Source organism: Bubalus bubalis, chromosome X (genome assembly GCF_019923935.1).
Source record: "Bubalus bubalis isolate 160015118507 breed Murrah chromosome X, NDDB_SH_1, whole genome shotgun sequence".
Taxonomy (NCBI): Eukaryota; Metazoa; Chordata; class Mammalia; order Artiodactyla; family Bovidae; genus Bubalus; species Bubalus bubalis.
This window is the reverse complement of record NC_059181.1, coordinates 128936052-128958843: the sequence shown is the minus strand read 5'-3', so window position 1 is coordinate 128958843 and position 22792 is coordinate 128936052. Positions and strand designations below refer to the sequence as shown.

At 40.7% G+C, this 22792-nt stretch overlaps 1 long non-coding RNA gene across 1 annotated transcript in view; it reads right to left on the bottom strand.

The window, feature by feature from the left end:
* Positions 1-22216, bottom strand: part of LOC123465385 — a 49178-nt gene extending 26962 nt beyond the window's left edge. Inside the window, exon 1 of the long non-coding RNA XR_006640599.1 lies at positions 22021-22216. This is a non-coding gene — a long non-coding RNA (uncharacterized LOC123465385). The remainder of the gene's footprint in view (positions 1-22020) is intronic.
* Positions 22217-22792: the final 576 nt, after the last annotated feature.

The window sequence follows — 22792 nt, the reverse complement described above, 5'->3', positions numbered from 1 at the left end:
ATTGCAGCCCAAAATAAAATTTGTATGTAAAAGAGTTTTGTAAAGACAGAAATAGGGGTCAAGGCTTTAGATCTGATCTTGTTTACTGTACTAGTCACTAGCCATGTGTGGCTACTGAGCATTGAAAATGTGGCTACTCTGAGTTGAAATGTGCTAGAAATGTAAAAAGTGATGTAAAGTCTCTTTAATAACTAATTACACATTGAAAAGATAATCTAGTATTAAATATAACATTAAAATTATTTTCTCCAGTTTCTTTTTCCTTTTTTAAAAATTTATTTATTGCTACACGTGAGCTTTCTCTAATTATGGAGCACAGGTTCTCACTGAGGTGGCTTCTCTTGTGGAGCATGAGCTCTAGGGCAGACGGGCTTCAGAGTTGCGGCACATGGGCTTACTTGCCCCTCAGCATGTGGGATCTTCCTGTACCAGGGATTGAACCTGTGTCCCCTGCACTGCAAGGTGGATTCTTAACCACTAGACCACCAGGGATGCCCTCTTTTTACTTTTTAGATGTGGCTACTAGAACATTTAAAACTGCACAGGACTTGTGTTATATGTGTATGTCATAGTCCTGCTGGGTGCTTTTGAAGGAAACCTGAGGGATGGCCCAGCTTGCCTGGAGGCCAGATGGTGCTGCTGAGCCTGAGCCCAGACGCTGATTTGGAGCACTGGTTCTCAAAGTTTGGTCCTTAAAATAGCATTATTAGCATCACCCACGAATTCTTAGGCCCCACTCAAGACCTGTGAATCAGAAACTGAGAGTGGGGCCCAGTAGTGTGTGTTTTAACAAGCCCTCCAGGGGATTCTGATGCAGCCAAGGTTTGAGAAGCGCTGGTTGACAGCCACAGGGGGAGAAGTTGAGACCCACCTATGGTGACCAGCCTTCGTTCACTGCCTTGGGGCTGCTGGAGGTAAATGGAACAGGACGGTCGGGGCTGGACTGGCGAGGAAACTAGGATTCACAGGGGCTGAGACAGAGAGAGGCTGTGGATAGGGGATGGCACCAGAAAAATATCCAGGAACAGAGCTGGTTCCAGAAAGTCACAGACATGATACCGGGTATACGAAGTCTAAGAGAACCTTCATTCAGCAGGAGTGGATAGTAGATACATACAGAGTTGCCTGTCAGGATGTACGCATATGCAAGCATACAGAAAGGCATGCAATGGAAAGATAAACCACATTTAGGATGGTGGTTACCTATGGGGAAAGACAAGGACAGTGATCCTATTGGGGAGGGATACGTAGTGGGCTTCAGCTGTGTCTGTAATTTACATTTCTTAAACTGAGTGGTGGTAAATAGTGTTTATAGTAGTCTTTATAATTTTGTGCAGATGGGAAGTATGTCATAAAATGACATAAAATGAAAAGGGAGAAAGTGGACTTAATCTTTGAACTCTGTTTAAGGTAATAAAAAGATAAAGTTGTAGATGACCAGAGTGGAGGATCAGAGAAGGGGAAGGGCCTGGGGGTTTGAGACTAGACGGGCTCATTTCTGCATTTACTTCAGGCTTCCTAGGTATCTGAAACATGGTCTAGCTGGAGCATACTTTGTTCCTACGGGCTCGGCTCCTGACCTTCTTGTAGGTAACTGATAACATACTGTCATGTTCTGTGGTGGCATGTCTTCTATTCTAACTGTGTACACATGCAAATACACACACTACATCCACCTATTCCATCAAAACCAACCCCTGCACTCAACCTTTAAATGGCTGGGACCTTAAGGGTTTTATTTATCTTTCTTTCCCAAAGCCCTAGGCAATGGATTTTCCTCTTCGTAGGTATTTAATGTCAATTAAAGTGAAGCAAACTTAAGATCCCAACAACTTTTTTTTTTTCTGGTCACCAGTGTTGACATTTTAAAATGTGTTATATTATTCCTTATGGCTAGAACCACATGGTGAGACAGAAGGCAAAGCATTCCCCGTCACCATGATTTCAACTGAAAGGGCAGGTCAACTAGGACAATTTGCGGCCCTTCAACCTGGTTCTGATTTGTTAGTATAATCTGCGGTGCTGGTTGTTAAAACAGTATTGCTTCCTGGCCCAGGCAGAGATATCTCTTTCTTGAGCTCTATGCTCTAGAGGGCCACTTTGGTCCTCTTCTAGCCACACCCCTCCCGCCAGGGCCAGGAGTCCAGCCCATGGGAACAAGGGGTCTGTCCCTGCTAGCCCATGCTCCAGGTACCTGGCAGCCCTGAACAGTCCCTAGCCTGCTTCCAGGGCCCGTGTGCTCCTCTTAGACCTGTCCTGGGGAGGGCTGACTGCACTCACTGCTGGGGTGGATGCTCCCAGGCCCAAGGAGGGGTTGTAGGCCCAGAAGGGGATGCAGCCTGGCCTAGGAGCCTGGGCATGGGCGGGGGAAGGGAAGGAGGACAGCTCTTCCCACGCCATCAGGGCTGAACTTAGAGGAGTCTGAGAAGACTAAATCCCAACCTGGCCTTTCAGCTCATTAGGAAGGTACATTTGTCGTGGAAGGAGATACAACTTATTTAATGGTTTATCATTCGATTTGAACATTTCAAATATTTTTAGACATGTGGATCCCCAACTGAACTCTTTTTTTGAACCTTGCAAATAGGACTAATGTTTCACACAGGCCAGATTAAATATCTGCTCTATCACCCCTTTCCCTTTTCACTCCATGTTACACCTATTCCTGAGCATACTGGGCGTCATGCTTCTGAAAATGGTTTTTTTAGTTTATTTATTTTTTTAATTGAAGTATAAATGCTTTACAGAATTCTGTTGTTTTCTGTCAGACATCAAGATAAACCAGCCATAGGTATAATTTTGTCCCCTCCCTCTTGAAACTCCCTCCCATCTTACTCCCCATCCCACCCCTTTAGGTTGATACAGAGCCCCTGTTTGAGTTCCCCAAGTTATACAGCAAATTGCCAGTGGCTATCTATTTTACTTATGGTAATTAAGTTTCCATATTACTCTCTCCATACATCTCACTCTCTCCTCCCACCCTCCCATGTCCATGAGTCTGTTCTCTATGTCTGTCTCTCCATTGCTGCCCTGCAAATAAATTCATTGGTACCATCTTTCTAGTTTCCGTATATATGTGTTAGTATACAATATTTATCTGTCTCCTTCTGACATACTACACTGTGTATAATAGGCTCTAGGTCCATCTGCCTCTTTAGAACTGACTTAAATGCATTCCTTTTATGGCTTAGTAATATTCCATTGTATATATGTACCATGTCTCCTTTATTTCTTCATCTGTCGATGGACACATCTAGGTTGCTTCCATGTTCTAGCTATTGTAAAGTGTACTACAATGAACATTGGGGTACCTGTGTCTTTTTCAATTTTTATTTCCTCAGGGTATATGCCTAGGAGTGGGATTGCTGGGTCATATGGTGGTTTTATTGCTAGGTTTTTTTAAGGAATCTCTATACCGTCTTCCATAGTGGCTGTATCAATTTACATTCCCACCAACAGTGCAAGAGGGTTCCCTTTTCTCCACACCCTCTCCAGCATTTATTGTTTGTAGTCTTTTTAATGATGGGCATTCTGACTGGTGTGAGGCAAGATCTCATTATAGTTTTGATTTTCATTTCTCTAATAAAGAGCCTCTTGATGAAAATGAAACAGGAGCCTAAAAAAGCTGGCCTAAAACTCAACATTGAAAAAACTAAGATCGTGGCATCAAGTCCCATCACTTCACGGTAAATAGATAGGGAAAGAATGGCAACAGTGAGAAACTTTATTTTGGGGGGCTCCAAAATCACTGCAGATGATGACTGCAGCCATGATATTAAAAGACGCTTGCTCCTTGGAAGAAAAGCTATGACAAACCTAGACAGCATATTAAAAAGCAGAGACATTACTTTGCCGACAAAGGTCCCTATAGTCCAAGCCATGGTTCTTCCAATAGTCATGTATGGATGTGAGAGTTGGCCCATAAAGAAACTGAGCACTGGGGCGGGGAGGAGCTAAGATGGCGGAGGAGTAGGACGAGGAGAACACTTTCTCCCCCACAAATTCATCAAAAGAACATTTAAACGCCATGTAAATTCCACAAAACAACTTCTGAATGCCGGCAGAGGACATCAGGCACCCAGAAAAGCAACCCATGTCTTCGAAAAGAGGTAGGAAAAAATATATAAAACAAAAAAAGAGACAAAAGAGGGAGGGACAGAGCTCCGTCCCGGGAAGGGAGTCTTAAAAAGAGAGAAGTTTCCAAACACCAGGAAACCTTCTCACTACCGAATCTGTGTCGAGCCTTGGAAGCACAGAGGGCAACATAACAGGGAGGAAAAATAAACAAACAATTAAAACCCACAGATTACGAGCCCTACCGTAACTCCCTCAGTGGAGAAGCAGTGCAGACGCCTGCATCTGCCATTAGCAAGCCGGGGCTGGGCAGGGAGGCGTGGCGCGGGCTGCATCACTTAGAATAAGGATCTGGCCTGAATACCCCGAGTGCTATCTGAGCAAAATAATTTGGTCTAGCAAACCAGACTGTGGGATATCTACCACGCGAAAAGCCAGCCCTAACCTAAGACATCACCAGGCCCGCGCACGGAACAAAGGACTGTACAGAGATAGCCAGCTGCAGACCGTCCCCCTCTGGTGACAGGCAGCCAGGGCCGGAAGGGGGCAATCGCAGCCCCAGAGAGACATTATCTACAAAACTGTAAGCAGGCTTTTTTGCTAACTAAAACTTCTTGGGAGTCTGGACGGTCAACATCCGCCTGAGAAGGTGCGCCGGTTGTACACCTAGATAACCCAGCGGCGGGGAGGTGAGAAGTCGCAGCAATCGCGCTCGCCAAACACCTCATCACCTGAGCTGCTCGGACCTGGGAAGGGCACAAAACGCTGGCCCAACTGAGTCTGCGCCTCTGAGGACTACCCGAGTGCCTGAACCTGAGCGGCTTAGACCTGGGAGGTTTAAGCAGCCCAGGGCCGGCCACGGATGGTTCCTGGCGGAGCAACCTAGAGCCTGAGCAGTGTGGTCAGGGAGGCTACACGTGCCGAGAGTGGAGGCAGGCCCAGTGTGGCTGAGGCACTGCGAGCACACGCCGGTGTTATTTGTTTGCAGCGTCCCTCCCTCCCCCAGCGCGACTGAACAAGTGAGCCTAAAAAAAAAAAAAAAAAAAAAGTGTCCACCACCGTCCCCTTTGTGTCAGGGCGGAAACCAGACACTGAAGAGACCAGCAAACAGAAGAAGCTATAACAGAGGGAACCGCCTTGGAAGCTACAGGCAATAGATTAAAACCCTGTGGTTAGAACTGAATACATAGGAAGGGGCCTATAGATCTTGAGAAATATAAGTCGACCAAGGAACTAGCCGAAAATGAACTGACCCTACAATACCCAAAACAAAACCAGAGAAAGTCCTAGATATATTTTTACTATTTTTACAATTGTTCTTTCTTTTTTAATTTTTAAAAAGAATTTTAAGTCCTCTATTATTACTTTAATTTTCACTTTTATAACCTACTATTACTTTGCAAAAAAAAAAAAAAGACCCTATTTTTTTTAAAAAGCAAACTTCATATATATGTTTTTTATAATTTTTGTGACCTTGTTTTTTTTTTTTCTTCTTTTAACATTGTATTTTTGAAATTCCAAACTCTACTCTAGATTTTTAATTTTAGCTTTTTGGTATTTGTTATCAATTTTATACCTATATACATATATTTTTTAAATAATTTTTGTGACTTTTTTTTCTCTCTTTCTCTTCTTCTTTTATATAACATTGTATATCTGAAATTCCAAACTCCACTCTAGATTTTTAATTTATGCTTTTTGGTATTTGTTATCAATTTTGTACCTATATTTTCTTTATAATTTTTGTGACTTTGTTTTTTTCCACTCTCTTTATTTTCCTTCTTCTTTTCTTTAACATTGTATTTTTGAAATTCCAAACTCTACTCTAGAATTTTAATTTTTGCTTTTATGTATTTGTTACCAATTTTGTACCTTTAAGAACCCAATCTTCAGGACCCATTTTTCACTAGGGAGCGAGATTACTGGCTTGACTGCTCTCTCCCTCTTTGGACTCTCCTTTTTCTCCACCAGGTCACCTGTGTCTCCTCCCTAACCCCTCTCTACTCTATGCAACTCTGTGAATTTCTGTGTGTTCCAGACGGTGGAGAACACTTAGGGAACTGATTACTGGCTGGATCTGTCTCCCTCCTTTTCATTCCCGCTTTTATCCTCCTGGCCAACTCTGTCTCCTTCCTCCTTCTTGTCTTCTCTGTATAATTCCCTGAACATTCTGAGCGGTCCAGTTGTGGAGTGCACATAAGGAAGTGATTACTGGCTAGCCTGCTCTCTCCTCTATTGATTCCACCTCATCTCATTCGGGTCAGCTCTAACTCCCTCCTCCCTCTTCTCTTCTCCATGTAGTGCTGTGAACCTCTCTGGGTGGCCTTCACGGTGGAGACACTTTTCATCTTTAACGTAGATGTTTTATCAATGGGGCTGTATAGAAGGAGAAGTTTTGAAACTACTGTAAAAATAAGACCGATAACTGGAAGCAGGAGGCTTAAGTCCAACCCCTAACTCCAGGGAACTCCTGACTCCAGGGAACATTAATAGACAGAAGCTCATCAAACACCTCCATACCTACTCTGAAACCAAGCACCACACAAGGGCCAACAAGTTCCAGGGCAAGACATACCAAGCAAATTCTCCAGCAACACAGGAACACAGCCCTGAGCTCCAAGATACAGGCTGCCCAAAGTAAACCCGAAACCATAGACAACTCATACCTCATTACTGGACACTTCATTGCACTCCAGAGAGAAGAAATACAGCTCCACCCACCAGAACACCGACACAAGCTTCCCTAACCAAGAAACCTTGACAAGCCACCTGTACAAACCCACACACGGCGAGGAAATGCCACAATAAAGAGAACTCCACAAACTGCCAGAATACAGAAAGGACACCCCAAACTCAGCAATATAAACAAGATGAAGAGACAGAGGAATACCCAGCAGGTAAAGGAACAGGATAAATGCCCACCAAACCAAACCAAAGAGGAAGAGATAGGGAATCTACCTGATAAAGAATTCCGAATAATGATAGTGAAATTGATCCAAAATCTTGAAATCAAAATGGAATCACAGATAAATAGCCTGGAGACAAGGATTGAGAAGATGCAAGAAAGGTTTAACAAGTACCTAGAAGAAATAAAAAAGAGTCAATATATAATGAATAATGCAATAAATGAAATCAAAAACACTCTGGAGGCAACAAATAGTAGAATAACAGAGGCAGAAGAAAGGATTAGTGAATTAGAAGATAGAATGGTAGAAATAAATGAATCAGAGAGGAAAAAAGAAAAACGAATTAAAAGAAATGAAGACAATCTCAGAGACCTCCAGGACAATGTTAAATGCTACAACATTCGAATCATAGGGGTCCCAGAAGACGACGACAAAAAGACAGACCATCAGAAAATACTTGAGGAGATAATAGTTGAAAACTTCCCTAAAATGGGGAAAGACATAATGACTCAAGTCCAAGAAACCCAGTGAGTCCCAAACAGGATAAACCCAAGGTGAAACACCCCAAGACACATATTAATCAAATTAGCAAAGATCAAACACAAAGAACAAATATTAAAAGCAGCAAGGGAAAGACAACAAATAACACACAAGGGAATTCCCATAAGGATAACAGCTGATCTTTCAATAGAAACTCTCCAAGCCAGGAGGGAATGGCAAGACATACTTAAAGCGATGAAAGAAAATAACCTACAGCCCAGATTATTGCACCCAGCAAGGATCTCATTCAAATATGAAGGAGAAATCAAAAGCTTTACAGACAAGCAAAAGCTGACAGAATTCAGCACCACCAAACCAGCTCTCCAACAAATACTAAAGGATATTCTCTAGACAGGAAACACAAAAACGGTGTATAAATTCGAACCCAAAACAATAAAGTAAATGGCAACGGGATCATACTTATCAATAATTACCTTAAACGTAAATGGATTGAATGCCCTAACCAAAAGACAAAGACTGGCTGAATGGATACAAAAACAAGACCCCTACATATGCTGTCTACAAGAGACCCACCTCAAAACAGGGGACACATACAGGCTGAAAGTGAAGGGCTGGAGAAAGAGCTTCCATGCAAATGGGGACCAAAAGAAAGCAGGAGTAGCAATACTCATATCAGACAAAATAGACTTTAAAACAAAGGCTGTGAAGAGAGACAAAGACGGTCACTACATAATGATCAAAGGATCAATCCAAGAAGAAGATATAACAATTATAAATATATATGCACCCAACACGGGAGCACCGCAATAGTTAGGCAAATGCTAACAAGTATGAAAGGAGAAATTAACAATAACACAATAATAGTGGGAGACTTTAATACCCCACTCACACCTATGGATAGATCAACTAAACAGAAAATTAACAAGGAAACACAAACTTTAAACGATACACTAGACCAGTTAGACCTAATTGATATCTATAGGACACTTCATCCCAAAACAATGAATTTCACCTTTTCCCTCAAGCGCACATGGAACCTTCTCCAGGATAGATCACATCCTGGGCCATAAATCTAGCCTTGGTAAATTCAAAAAAATTGAAATCATTCCAAGCATCTTTTCTGACCACAAGGCAGTAACATTAGATCTCAAGTACAGAAGAACAACTATTAAAAATCCCAACATATGGAGGCTGAACAACACGCTGCTGAATAACCAACAAATCACAGAAGAAATCAAAATTTGCATAGAAACGAATGAAAATGAAAATACAACAACCCAAAACCTGTGGGACACGGCAAAAGCAGTCCTAAGGGGAAAGTTCATAGCAATACAGGCATACCTCAAGAAACAAGAAAAAAGTCAAACAAATAACCTAACCCTACACCTAAAGCAACTAGAAAAGGAAGAAATGAAGAACTCCAGAGTTAGTAGAAGGAAAGAAATCTTGAAAATTAGGGCAGAAATAAATGCAAAAGAAACAAAAGAGACCATAGCAAAAATCAGCAAAGCCAAAAGCTGGTTTTTTGAAAGGATAAATAAAATTGACAAACCATTAGCCAGACTCATCAAGAAAGAAAGGGAGAAAAATCAAATCAATAAAATTAGAAATGAAAATGGAAAGATCACAACAGACAACACAGAAATACAAAGGATCATAAGAGACTACTACCAGCAATTATATGCCAATAAAATGGACAACTTGGAAGAAATGGACAAATTCTTAGAAAAGTACAAATTTCCAAAACTCGACCAGGAAGAAATAGAAAATCTTAACAGACCCATCACAAGCACAGAAATTGAAACTGTAATCAAAAATCTTTCAGCAAACAAAAGCCCAGGTCCAGACGGCTTCACAGCTGAATTCTACCAAAAATTTAGAGAAGAGCTAACACCTGTCCTACTCAAACTCTTCCAGAAAATTGCAGAGGAAGGTAAACTTCCAAACTCATTCTATGAGGCCACCATCACCCTAATACCAAAACCTGACAAAGATGCCACAAAAAAGAAAACTACAGGCCAATATCACTGATGAACCTAGATGCAAAAATCCTTAACAAAATTCTAGCAATCAGAATCCAACAACACATCAAAAAGATCATACACCATGACCAAGCGGGCTTGATCCCAGGGATGCAAGGATTCTTCAATATCCACAAATCAATCAATGTAATACACCACATTAACAAATTGAAAAATAAAAACCATATGATTATCTCAATAGATGCAGAGAAAGCCTTTGACAAAATTCAACATCCATTTATGATTAAAAAAACTCTCCAGAAAGCAGGAATAGAAGGAACATACCTCAACATAATCAAAGCTATATATGACAAACCCACAGCAAACATTATCCTCAATGGTGAAACATTGAAAGCATTTCCTCTAAAGTCAGGAACAAGACAAGGGTGCCCACTTTCACCATTACTATTCAACATAGTTTTGGAAGTTTTGGCCACAGCAATCAGAGCAGAAAAAGAAATAAAAGGAATCCAAATTGGAAAAGAAGAAGTACAACGCTCACTGTTTGCAGATGACATGATCCTCTACATAGAAAACTCTAAAGACTCCACCAGAAAATTACTAGAACTAATCAATGATTATAGTAAAGTTGCAGGACATAAAATCAACACACAGAAATCTCTTGCGTTCCTATACACTAATAATGAGAAAACAGAAAGAGAAATTAAGGAAACAATTCCATTCACCATTGCAACGGAAAGAATAAAATACTTAGGAATATATCTACCTAAAGAAACTGAAGACCTATATATAGAAAACTATAAAACACTGGTGAAAGAAATCAAAGAGGACACTAATAGATGGAGAAATATACCATGTTCATGGATTGGAAGAATCAATATAGTGAAAATGAGTATACTACCCAAAGCAATCTATAGATTCAATGCAATCCCTATCAAGCTACCAGTGGTATTCTTCACAGAGCTAGAACAAATAATTTCACAATTTGTATGGAAATACAAAAAACCCCGAATAGCCAAAGCTATCTTGAGAAAGAAGAATGGAACTGGAGGAATCAACCTGCCTGACTTCAGGCTCTACTACAAAGCCACAGTCATCAAGACAGTATGGTACTGGCACAAAGACAGAAATATAGATCAATGGAAGAAAACAGAAAGCCCAGAGATAAATCCACGCACCTATGGACACCTTATCTTTGACAAAGGAGGCAAGAATATACAATGGATTAAAGAGAATCTATTTAACAGGTGGTGCTGGGAAAACTGGTCAACCACTTGTAAAAGAATGAAACTAGAGCACTTTCTAACACCATACACAAAAATAAACTCAAAATGGACTAAAGATCTAAATGTAAGACCAGAAACTATAAAACTCTTAGAGGAGAACATAGGCAAAACACTCTCCGACATACATCACAGCAGGATCCTCTATGACCCACCTCTCAGAATATTGGAAATAAAAGCAAAAACAAACAAATGGGACCTATTTAAACTAAAAGCTTCTGCACAACAAAGGAAACTATAAGCAAGGTGAAAAGACAGCCTCCAGAATGGGAGAAAATAATAGCAAGCGAAGCAACTGACAAACAACTAATCTCAAAACTATACAAGCAACTTCTACAGCTCAATTCAAGAAAAATAAATGACCCAATCAAAAAATGGGCCAAAGAACTAAATAGACATTTCTCCAAAGAAGACATACAGATGCCTAACAAACACATGAAAAGATGCTCAACATCACTCATTATCAGAGAAATGCAAATCAAAACCACTATGAGGTACCATTTCACGCCAGTCAGAATGGCTGCGATCCAAAAGTCTACAAGCAATAAATGCTGGAGAGGGTGTGGAGAAAAGGGAACCCTCTTACACTGTTGGTGGGAATGCAAACTAGTACAGCCACTATGGAGAACAGTGTGGAGATTCCTTGAAAAACTGGAAATAGAACTGCCTTATGATCCAGCAATCCCACTGCTGGGCATACACACTGAGGAAACCAGAAGGGAAAGAGACACGTGTACCCCAATGTTCATCACAGCACTGTTTATAATAGCCAGGACATGGAAGCAACCTAGATGTCCATCAGCAGATGAATGGGTAAGAAAGCTGTGGTACATATACACAATGGAGTATTACTCAGCCATTAAAAAGAACACATTTGAATCAGTTCTAATGAGGTGGATGAAACTGGAGCCTATTATACAGAGTGAAGTAAGCCAGAAAGAAAAACACCAATACAGTATACTAACGCATATATATGGAATTTAGAAAGATGATAACAATAACCCTGTATACGAGACAGCAAAAGAGACACTGATGTATAGAACAGTCTTTTGGACTCTGTGGGAGAGGGAGAGGGTGAGATGATTTGGGAGAATGGCATTGAAATATGTATAATATCATATGAAACGAGTCGCCAGTCCAGGTTCGATGCACGATACTGGATGCTTGGGGCTGGTGATCTGGGACGACCCAGAGGGATGGTATGGGGAGGGAGGAGAGACGAGGGTTCAGGATGGGGAACACGTGTATGCCTGTGGCAGATTCATTTCCATATATTTCAGAACCGATACAATATTATAAAGTTTAAAAATAAAATAAAATTAAAAAAAAAAAAGAAGAAGAAGCTGAGCACAGAAGAATTGATGCTTTTGAACTGTGGTGCTGGAGAACTCTCATTGAGAGTCCTTGCACTGCAAGGAGATCCAATCAATCAATCCCAAAGGAAGTAAGTCCTGAATACTCATCGGAAGGGCTGAGGCTGAAGCTGAAGCTGAAGCTCCACCACTATGGCTACCTGATACAAAGAACTGAGTCCTTAGAAAAGACGCTGAGGAGAAGGGGACAACAGAGGATGAGATGGTTGGATGGTATCACCAACTTGATGAGCGTGAGTTTGAGCAAGTGCTGGGAATTGGTGCTGGACAGGGAAGCCTGGCGTGCTGCAGTCCACGGGGTCGCAAAGAATCGAACACAACTGAGTGAGTGAGCCAAATAATGAGTGATGTTGAGCATCTTTTCATGTGTTTGTTAGCCATCTATATGTCGTCTTTGGAGAAATGCCTGTTTAGGTCTTTTTTCCACTTTTTAATTGGATTATTTGTTTTTCTGGTATTGAATTGTATGAGCTACTTGTATATTTGGAAATTAATCCTTTGTCAGTTGTTTCATCTGCTATTATTGTCTCCCATTCTAAGGGTTGACTTTTCACCTTGGTTATAGTTTCCATTGCTGGGCAAAAACGTTTAAGTTTAATTAGTTTCCAGTTGTTTACCTTTGTTTTTATTTCCATTACTGTAGGACCTTGCTTTGATTTCTGTCATCAAGTGTTCTACCTATGTTTTCCTCTAAGAGTTTTATAGTTGCTGGTTTTACATTTAGCTCTTTAATATATTTTGAGTTTACCTTTGTGTATGGTGTTAGGAAATGCTCTAATTCCATTCTTTTACATGTAACTATCCAGTTTTCCCAGCACCACTTATTGAAGAGGCTATCTTTGCTCCATTGTATATTCTTGCCTCCTTTGTCAAAAAGAAGGTACCCATAAGTGCGGGGGTTATTATTGGGCTCTCTATTTTGTTCCATTTGTCTGTATCTATGTTTCTGTGCCAGTACCATACTGTTTTGATGACTGTAGCTTTGTTGTATAATCTGAAATCAGGAAGGCTGATTCCTCCAGCTCCATGCTTCTTTCTCAAGACTGCTTTGGCTATTTGGGGTCTTTTGTGTCTTCATATGAATTCTGAAAAAATTCTAGTTCTGTGCAAAAAAAGCCATTGGTATTTTGATAGGGATTGCATTCAATCTGTAGATTGCATTTGGTAGCATAGTCATTTTCACAATACTGATTCTTCCAACCCAGGAACATGGAATATCTCTCCATCTGTTCATGTCATCTTTGCTTTCTTTCATCAGTGTCTTATGATTTTCTGTTATACAGTCCTTCTGTCTCCTTATGTAGGTTTATTCCTAGATATTTTATGCTTTTTGTTGCGATGGTGAATGGGAATGGTTCCTTAATTTCTCTTTCTGATTTCTCATTGTTAGTATATAGGAATGTAAGTGATTTCTGTGTATGGATTTTGTATCCCGTGACTTTGCAAATTTCACTGATTAGCTCTAGTAATTTTCTGATACTATCTTTAGGGTTCTATGTGTGTAGTATCATGTCATCTGCAATCAGGGAGGCTTCACTTCTTCTTTTCCCATCTGGATTCCTTTTATTTCTTTTCTACTCTGATTGGCATAACTAGGACTTCAAAACTATGTTGAAGAGTAGTAGTGAGAGTGGGCACCCTTGTCTTGTTTCTGATCTTAGAGGGAATGCTTTCAGTTTTTCCCCATTGAGAACGTTTGCTGTGGGCTTGTCATACATGGACATTTCTATGTTGAGGTAGCTTCTTTCTATGCCCATTTTTTGGAGTGTTAATCACAAATGGGACCTGAATTTTGTCAAGCGCTTTTTCTGCATCTATTATATGGTTTTTATCTTTCAATTTGTTAATAGGCTGTATCACATTGGTTTCCATATATTGAAGAATTCTTGCATCCCTGGAATAAACTCAACTTGATCACGGTGTATGACCTTGTTGATGTGTTATTGAATTGTTTGGTAGAATTTTGTTGAGAATTTTTGCATCTATGTTCATCAGTGATACTGGCCTGTAATTCCAAAAATGCCTCATTCTAATAGCCCATCTTGCTATAGTACTTGGATCTAGTCCCTAGTCCAGACTGGAGTAGAAATACGAACCATCTTGCCCCCTCTACTGCAATACCCTCCCACTGCTCACTTTCTTTGCTTCCTAGGTGTTCATATACAAAACTTCAATACCACCTCTTCCCCATACAAATACCCACCTGGAAGCCATCAGCTTGCTCAGGCATGCCTAAGTGGAGGCCCTTTATGCCCTGCACCACCTCTTAAGAACATTTCATTTCTCTGAAAACCTTCAAGTCTGAATTGTCAATATCCTATTTGATTGCCCTCCCCATGACAGACTACAGAACAGGTTCTGTTGTATTTGTTTTCATATGCAAAGATCAAACAAGTTTCAAACAAGCTGAATGCTTTGAAGAATGTGTCTCTGGGCATGAAAAAATAACTTGTGTTTAAAAACAGACCTGTTAACTGTGAGAAAAATTAATAATGCTGAGTGCTCAGAATAAGAATGACCTAATAGAAGTTCACTCTGAGAAGAGAGAAGGCATAACAGCTCATCTACCAGAATTACCTGGGTAAAGGGCATCCACCTAAATGAAATTTCATGAATAAAATACAAAGGAAATAAAATCCAGTTAATCAAGAACCTAGCGTTATCAAAAAGGTAAAGATACACATGTTTTATAGAGAAAGTACAAAAATCCAGCATGTGATTGTCTGGTATTGACAGGGTAACAGGCAGGAAGGCCAGGGGTCTCCAAACAGAGGAAATAGGCTGCAAGTGTCAGACACTTTTCTCCCTCTTAAACAGCAGGAGGAAACAAACTACCGATATTTTCTTCCTTCCCTATACAAATTTAAAAGGAGGTTTCTCTTAAAATACTGTGTTGCCATAATGACACCTGGTTTCACCTGAAGTTAACTATTCTCAAACCTTGAGTTAACCAATGCATTTTTCTTATGGAAATGTTTGTCTTAAGCTGTGGTACTGTACTAAGAATTTACCCCAGACTCTGTCTTCAAGTCGGTTCCGCCTAATGGCTCAGAACCTACTTGACAAACCAGTATGTTACACTCAGATATTGTTCCCCTAATCTGTGTAAATGAAACTCTTTGTAGGGTAATCTGCCCTTCTGCAAGATTCAAGTCAATCGTTTCATGGCCTGGGATGAATCATCTGGTGCCAAGATGATCCCAAAATGCATCTTATGGATGAGGGGCCTAGTGCCATTCTGAGTTTTAAGACATTCCTTTCTTTGATTAACAGACTGCTAATGGCCACCCACTCCAGTACTCTTGCCTGGAAAATCCCATGGATGGAGGAGCCTGGTAGGCTGCAGTCCATGGGGTCGCGAAGAGTCGGACACAACTGAGCGACTTCACTTTCACTTTTCACTTTCATGCATTGGAGAAGGAAATGGCAACCCACTCCAGTGTTCTTGCCTGGAGAATCCCTGGGATGGTGGAGCCTGGTGGGCTGCCATCTATGGGGTCGCACAGAGTCGGACACACCTGAAGTGACTTAACGGCAGTGACTATATAACATCCAGCTGAAGACTAGCAAGGGGTACTCTTTCTGCCCCCTTCTGATGCCTATGTCAGAAGCTTTCTCTATCTCCTTTATACTTGAATAAAACGTTATCACACAAAAGCTCTGAGTGATCAAGCCTCGTCTCTGGCCCTGGATTGACTTCTTCTCCACGGGAGGCCAAGAATCCCAGTGCCTTTTCGTTCAGCAACAACCTTTCAGTATCACATTATACCATCATCAGGAAAACCAAGGACCCATTGGTTTTCCTCAACCATTACACTTAGAACTGAAAAAGCACAGTTACGTCTAGTCCTGCAATTCTGTTTAAGCAAAGTAGCCCCAAGGTATCAGAGGCAGACACACTGAAAGTTATACTAAGACTCTTCTGGGTTTCCCAAGAAAATGAGGTAGGCACTGCACAGGAATCCAAAGGGAGCTCACAGTATTTGATGTGTTTGGGCGATGGAATTAAAGGGGAAGGCCTTCGAGAGGAAATTTTAAGCAACTTCCAGTGAACCTAGGTGAAAATCTAGGGTGGTCGGTGCCTTGGAGAGCCAGCCTATTAACCAACTGACTCTTAGGGCAAATGATTCTACATCTTTATTCCTTTGCCTGAAGTTCTTAACGGAGGCAATGCCACCAAAGACTGTGAGGCAAGATAGGGAGGAAGGAGTCAAAACTTGCTGGGCTACTTGTCCCCATCCCTCATAGCTAACCATCCCTCGCATCCTGACTCCTCTCCTTTTCCACTCCCCATTTTGAACTTCCCTCTTCTCTGTGGTTGAGGGAGACTGGTTCACGTGGGATGTGGGGGCTGTCCAGCCTAGTAACTTTTGAGGTATGTGTGTCTCTAGGAATGGGGGCAGGAACGTGTGTGAGTGTGTGTGCTCAGTCATGTCAGACTCTTGGCAACCCCATGGGCTGTAGCCCGCCAGCCTCCTCTGTCCATGGGAGTTCCCAGGCAAGAATACTGGAGTGGGTTGCCATTTCCTTCTCCAGAGGACCTTCTGGACCCAGGAATTGAACCTGCATCTCTGGAAATCCTGCACTGGCAGGCAGAGTCTTCACCACTATGCCACAGGGTGGGGGTGACGGCATATAGCCTTGCTTTGGGCTAAAACCTTTGAAGCAGAAGCTCCTGAGTGGAAGGCACTAAAAGTTTGGGTACATGGAGATCTCCACCTCAATGCTGGAGTGAGGGGGGAAGACATCTCTCCACTGGCCCCAGACATTCTTCACTGTGGTAAGCTTCTTTTTTGCCTGATTGGAAGCATGGCTTTTGGCATCTGTGGAATTTTTAATTTCAGCAAGCTCTTAAGAGCTTCAACAATAGGATATGTAGGACGAGCAATACATTTCTGGGCAATCGAAGACCGGGTCACAGTGAAATTGGGGCAAGATGACAAACACTAATGGACTAACCAGAGGAGTACAATAATCCCCCAAGAAATGTTCTGTCTCACAGGGAGGTGCTTACTGTTGCCAGGCCTGGAACAGATTGACATGGGGCATGTGTAAAGAGTGTTCCATATAAGTGTTCTATCACTTATAATTAGTACAAGAAGTGTACTATTACCCAATTCACAGGCACTAGGGTCCCCCAGGGACACAGGGAAGGTGATTTAAGGGGTAGTGGACTGATTGGGAAACTAGTCTTTACAGAGCATGGAGTAGCAATGAAAAAAGTGAGACATTTAACGAAGCACACAGTCCACAATCTTTGGACTAAATCATCGGACTTTTACATTAGAGACACATTTTTTTCCTTTGTCAAGGAACATAACCTCTTAATAACGCCAAGAAAACATTCTTGCATCCTCTCTTCTAAAGCACATTATCCCAGGATAACTGCTTTATAAGTAAATCTGCAACAATGTATCCAGCATCACAGCCCTTTCCTGAAAGCAGAAATCTCATAGGCAATGGTGAGGATTCAAAACAAGATGGGAAAGCCATATGTAGACAGTCAAGATCTAGGCAAGTTAAAACAACAAGTGTTAATGGTAATAGTTATCCCAAAAAACAAAACAAGTCTCATCAAATGGAAGAAAATTGAAATTTTATCAAGTATCTTTTGGGATTGAAATGTTATAAAACTAGGAATCAAAAGCAGGAAGAAGATTGGAAAATTCACAAATACATGGAAACTAAACAGTGCACTCCTCAACACCTAATGGGTCAAAGAAATCAAAGGGAAATGAAAACGATGTATTGAAACAAATAAAAATAGAACAACATATGATAACTAATGCAGCAAAAGCATTTTTAAGAAGAAAGTTTATAATAATAAGTGCTTACATTAACTTTAGAAAAAGATCTCAAACAACCATACATTATACCTCAAGGAACTAGGGAAAAAATAAGCCCAAAGTTAAGAGAAGCATGGAAATCAAGATTTGTAAATAAATGAAATAGAGAACATGAAAACAGAAAAAAGAGCAATGAAACTAAAAGTTGGTTTTTTGAAAAGATAATCAAAATTGAAAAACTGATAGTTAGAATTAGTCATGAAAAGAGAAGATGCAAAATTATAAATGAAATGGAACCCTTATAAATGATACCACACAAATGCAAAGGATTTTAAGGGATAACTATGAACAATTACACACCAACAAATTGGATAACCTAGAAGAAATGGATAAATTACTGGAATCATACAACCTACCGAGACTGAATCATGAAGATACTGAAAATCTGAACAGAATAGTAACAAATCAGGAGACTGAATCGGTAATCAAAAAACTCCCAACACATAAAATTCCAAGACAAGATGGCTTCCCTGGTGAATTTTACCAAACATTTAAAGAATGAATGCCAATCCTTCTCAACTACCAAATATTCAAAGAGGTGGGAACACTCCCAGACTTAGTGTATGAGACCAGCATTACTCTGATACCAAAACCAGATAAGGATATTGTAAGAAATTATGAACCAATATTCCTAATAAAGGTAGATGCAAAATTTCTCAACAAAACACTATCAAATTGAATTCCATAGCACACGATCAGGAGGGATTTACCCCTGGGATGCAAGGAAGGTTCAAAATATACAAATCAGTAAATGTCACATTAATAGAATGAAAGATAAAATCATATGATCATCTCAACAGGTGGCAAACAAAAAGAATTTGACAAAATTCAACATCCTTTCATGATAAAAAAAATTCTCAGCAAATTAGTTTGGAAGGCACATACTTCAACATAATAAAGGCCACCTGCATTAAGCCCACAGCTAACATCATCCTCAATGCAGAAAAAGTGACAGCTTTTCCTCTAAGAACAGAAACAAGATAAGGGTGCCCACTTTCACCACTCCTATTCAGAATTGTACTCAAGTCTCAGAGAACGTAGGCAAGAAAAATAAAAAACATCAAAATCAGAAAGGATGAAGTTAAATTGTCTGTTTGCAGATGACATGATCTTATTATACAGAAAACCTAAAGACTGCATTAAAAAATTTTAGAACTCATCAGTGAATTTGGTAAATTCTCAAGACCTATGATCAACATACAAAAATCTGTTGCATTTCTATACACTAAGGACAAAGTATCTGAAAAATAAATAATGAAAATAATCTCATTTACAATACAGCAAACACAGTAAAATACTTAGAAATACATTTAACCAAGCACGTCAAAAGATCTATACACCAAAACAATAAGACACTGACGACAGATATTGAAGAAGACATAAAGGGAAAGATATCCCCATTTCCTGTATAAAAAGAATATTGTTAAAACGTCCATACTACCCAAAGCCAATTACACATGCAATGCAATTCCTATCAAAATTCCAATGACATCTTTTCACAGAATAGAAAAAGCAATCTACAATTTGTGTGGAACCACAAAAGACTCCAATACCCAAACAATCCTGAGAATGAACAACAAAGCTGGAGAGATCACACTTTCTGATCTCAAACTATATTACAAAGTATAGTATTTGAAACAGCATGGAACAATGGAACAGAATCAAGAGCTCAGAAATAAGCCCATGCGTAATCGGTCAACTAATATTTCACAAGGGAGCCAAGAATATTTAGTGGGAAAAGACTCTTCAATAAATGATATTGGGTAAAACAAGCTATCCTCATGGGAAGAATAAAATTGGACTCCAATCTTATAGCACTCACAAAAACTCACTTGAAATGGGTTAAAGACTTAAATTTAAGACCTGAAATCATAAAACTCCTGGAAGAAAACACAGCTTTCCTATGACAAGCTCCTTGACCTAGGTTTTGGCAAAAAAAAAAAAAAAAAAAAAAAAAAACAAAAACCTGTTGGCATATGACGTTAAAAGTACAGGCAGCAAATGCAAAAATAGACAAGTGAGACTACATCAAATAAAAAAGCTCATGCACAGCCAAGGAAACAAAATGAAAAGGCAATCTATGGAGTGGGAGAAAATTTCTTCCAATCATCTATCTAAGAAACGGTTAATATAGGAACTCATACAATACTGTTCAAATGACTATTCTCAAAAAGACAAAACAAGTGTTGGCAAGGATATTAAAGGAAAGGGAACCCTTGTACACTGTTGGTGGGAATGTAACTTGGAACAGGCACTATGTAAAATTGCATAAGGTTTCCTCCAAAATATTAAAAATAAAACTACCATAGGATCCAGAAATCCCACTTCTGGACATATAGCCAAAGAAAATTTAATAACTACCTGAAAGAAATATCTGCAGCCCCTTGTTCATTGCAACATTATTCACAATAGCCAAGACATGCAAACAATCAAAGTGCCTGTGCACGAATGGATAAACAAAACGTGGGTGTAAAGGTATATACATATATACATTTAGGAAACATTATTCGGTCATAAAAAAGAGGAAATCCTGAATGTCATGGCAACATGGATAAACCATGAAGGCATTATGCTAAGTGAAATAAGTCAGAGAAAGACAGATACTGTATGATCTCACTTATACGTGGGCTCTAAAACGAGACAAACTCACAGAAACAGAGAGTAGAATGGTGGTTGCCAGGGGCTGCAGGGACGGAAAACGAGGAGATGTTGTTCAAAGGATACAAACTTCCAACTATAAGATGCCAAGTTCAGTGGATCTAATATTCAGTATGGTGACTATAGTTAAGAATACTGTTTTGTCCTTCAAAGTTGCTAAGAGAGCAGATCTTAAATATTCTCACAACCATCATCAACACAGAAAAGGTAACTGGATGCGTGTGTGCCCAGTCGTGTCCAACTCTTTCTGACCTCATGGACTGTAGCCCACCAGGCCCCTCCGTCCATGGGATTCTCCAGGCAAGAAGGCTGGAGTGGGTTGCCATTTTCACTTCCAGGGGATTTTCCCAACCCAGGAATTGAACCTGAATCTCCTGCACATCGCCCGCATCTCCTGCACTGCAGGCAGATTCTTTACCACTGAACCACCAGGGCAGTTTGAACATAGGTGTGCAGTACATATTTCCTGGTTTCTCTGGGCTGGCTGAGGAAGGCTGGTCTCTACCTCTCAGAGACCCTAGGTCATGCTCATTTACTTTGTGGCCAGTTAGCTAACCTGCCCCTGTCAAATGTCCCTGGAGCTAGACAGACAAGCAGACCTATATATCTCAAACTCAGATTAGAGGTCACAGAGATCTGGACTTTCCTGGTGGCTCAGTGGTTAAGAATCCTCCTGCCAGTGCAGGGTCCACGGGTTCCATTCCCACTCCGAAAAGGTTCCACATGTCAAGGAGCAATGAAGCCCACAGGCAACAACTACTGAACCTGCACTCTAGAGCCCATGGTCTGCAACAAGAAGAGCCACTGCTCACCCCAACTAGAGAAAGCCCGAGCACAGCAATGAAGCCTCGGCACGGCCAAAAATAAACACACACACACACAAAAGAAGTCAGAGCTTCTCCATTCACTAACATGACCTTAGGAAAACCAGTTAGCTGCTCTGGGCCTCAACTTCCCCATCTGAAAAAAAGAGGCTTCGACAAAAATCTCACTCCCACCTATTCTACATTCTTAGAGTGCTAAGAATGCACAGCCAGACATCCAAAGAGAGGAAAGGGATTACTCAACAAATGATGCCAGAGATTAGCCATTTACAAAAAAGGAAAGTCAACCAAGATCCAAACTTTATAACACATGTCAAAATAACTCCAGAGGGATAAGGGTATACAAGATAAAAAATCACAAGGAAAATAAGAAAATATATCCTTGAATAGCCTTATGATCAGATGGTAAAGAATTTTTAAATTCAAAGGATATGAAGGAAACAGAAAAGGAAAACATTGGGAAACTTTCTACATCAGAAAAGAAAACCAATATTCTTAGCAATGTAAGCAAACAGAAGAGGCACCTGCAAAATGAGAAAACCACAGCAAAAAGAATAAAGCTTTATGTCCTACCCTCCACCTGATAGCATCTTCATCTCTCAGTGCTCCACACAGGAAAGGCAGGGCCTAAACCCGACCCAGGAACCAGAGGGAAGCTGTGGAAGCTCACGGACCTGAGAACCGCGTGACAGCGCCACACCAAACCAGAGGGCTGTTACTAAAAGCCTGAGTAACTGCCCAATAGCAGCCACCTGCAGACTGAACCCAGGGTAGGAATGACCGAGGCTCTTACCTAATTTTGTAGATGAGAAAACGCAGGCCCAGAACAGCTAAATCAGATTGCAAAGTCATAACACCTGGTTAGTGTTTACTCCAATCCTGGAACCCAGCTGGGGTTCTGCCTCAGCTGATCCATCTATGAAATGAAGACGTTGGATTAGACCCGTGGTTCTCCAAGTGCAGTGGCCAGACCAGCAGCGTGAACCTCACACGAGAAGTCCTTGGCAATGCAAACTCTCAGGTCTCCCCAGGTCCTGAATCCTCACCACTGGGATGGGGCCCAGCAATCTGTGGTCCCACAAGCCCTCTAGGTGCTTCCTATGTGCACCGAAGTTTGGAAAACCGCTGGATTCCAGGATGTCTAAGGGCCCTTCTAGACATTTTCGGGAATGTCTGAGCATTGACCTCCAGGCCATTTGGCACAAAATCACACTACTCTTAACCTAGGACCAAACCGTGGTATACAAAGGAAAAGTCTGATTGCAGTTTGTAATAGTGGGAATCCTTGGTGGAACTTACACCTATTGTATGTTAAAAGCTCGCTGTCTGGGCTCACTTGCATATG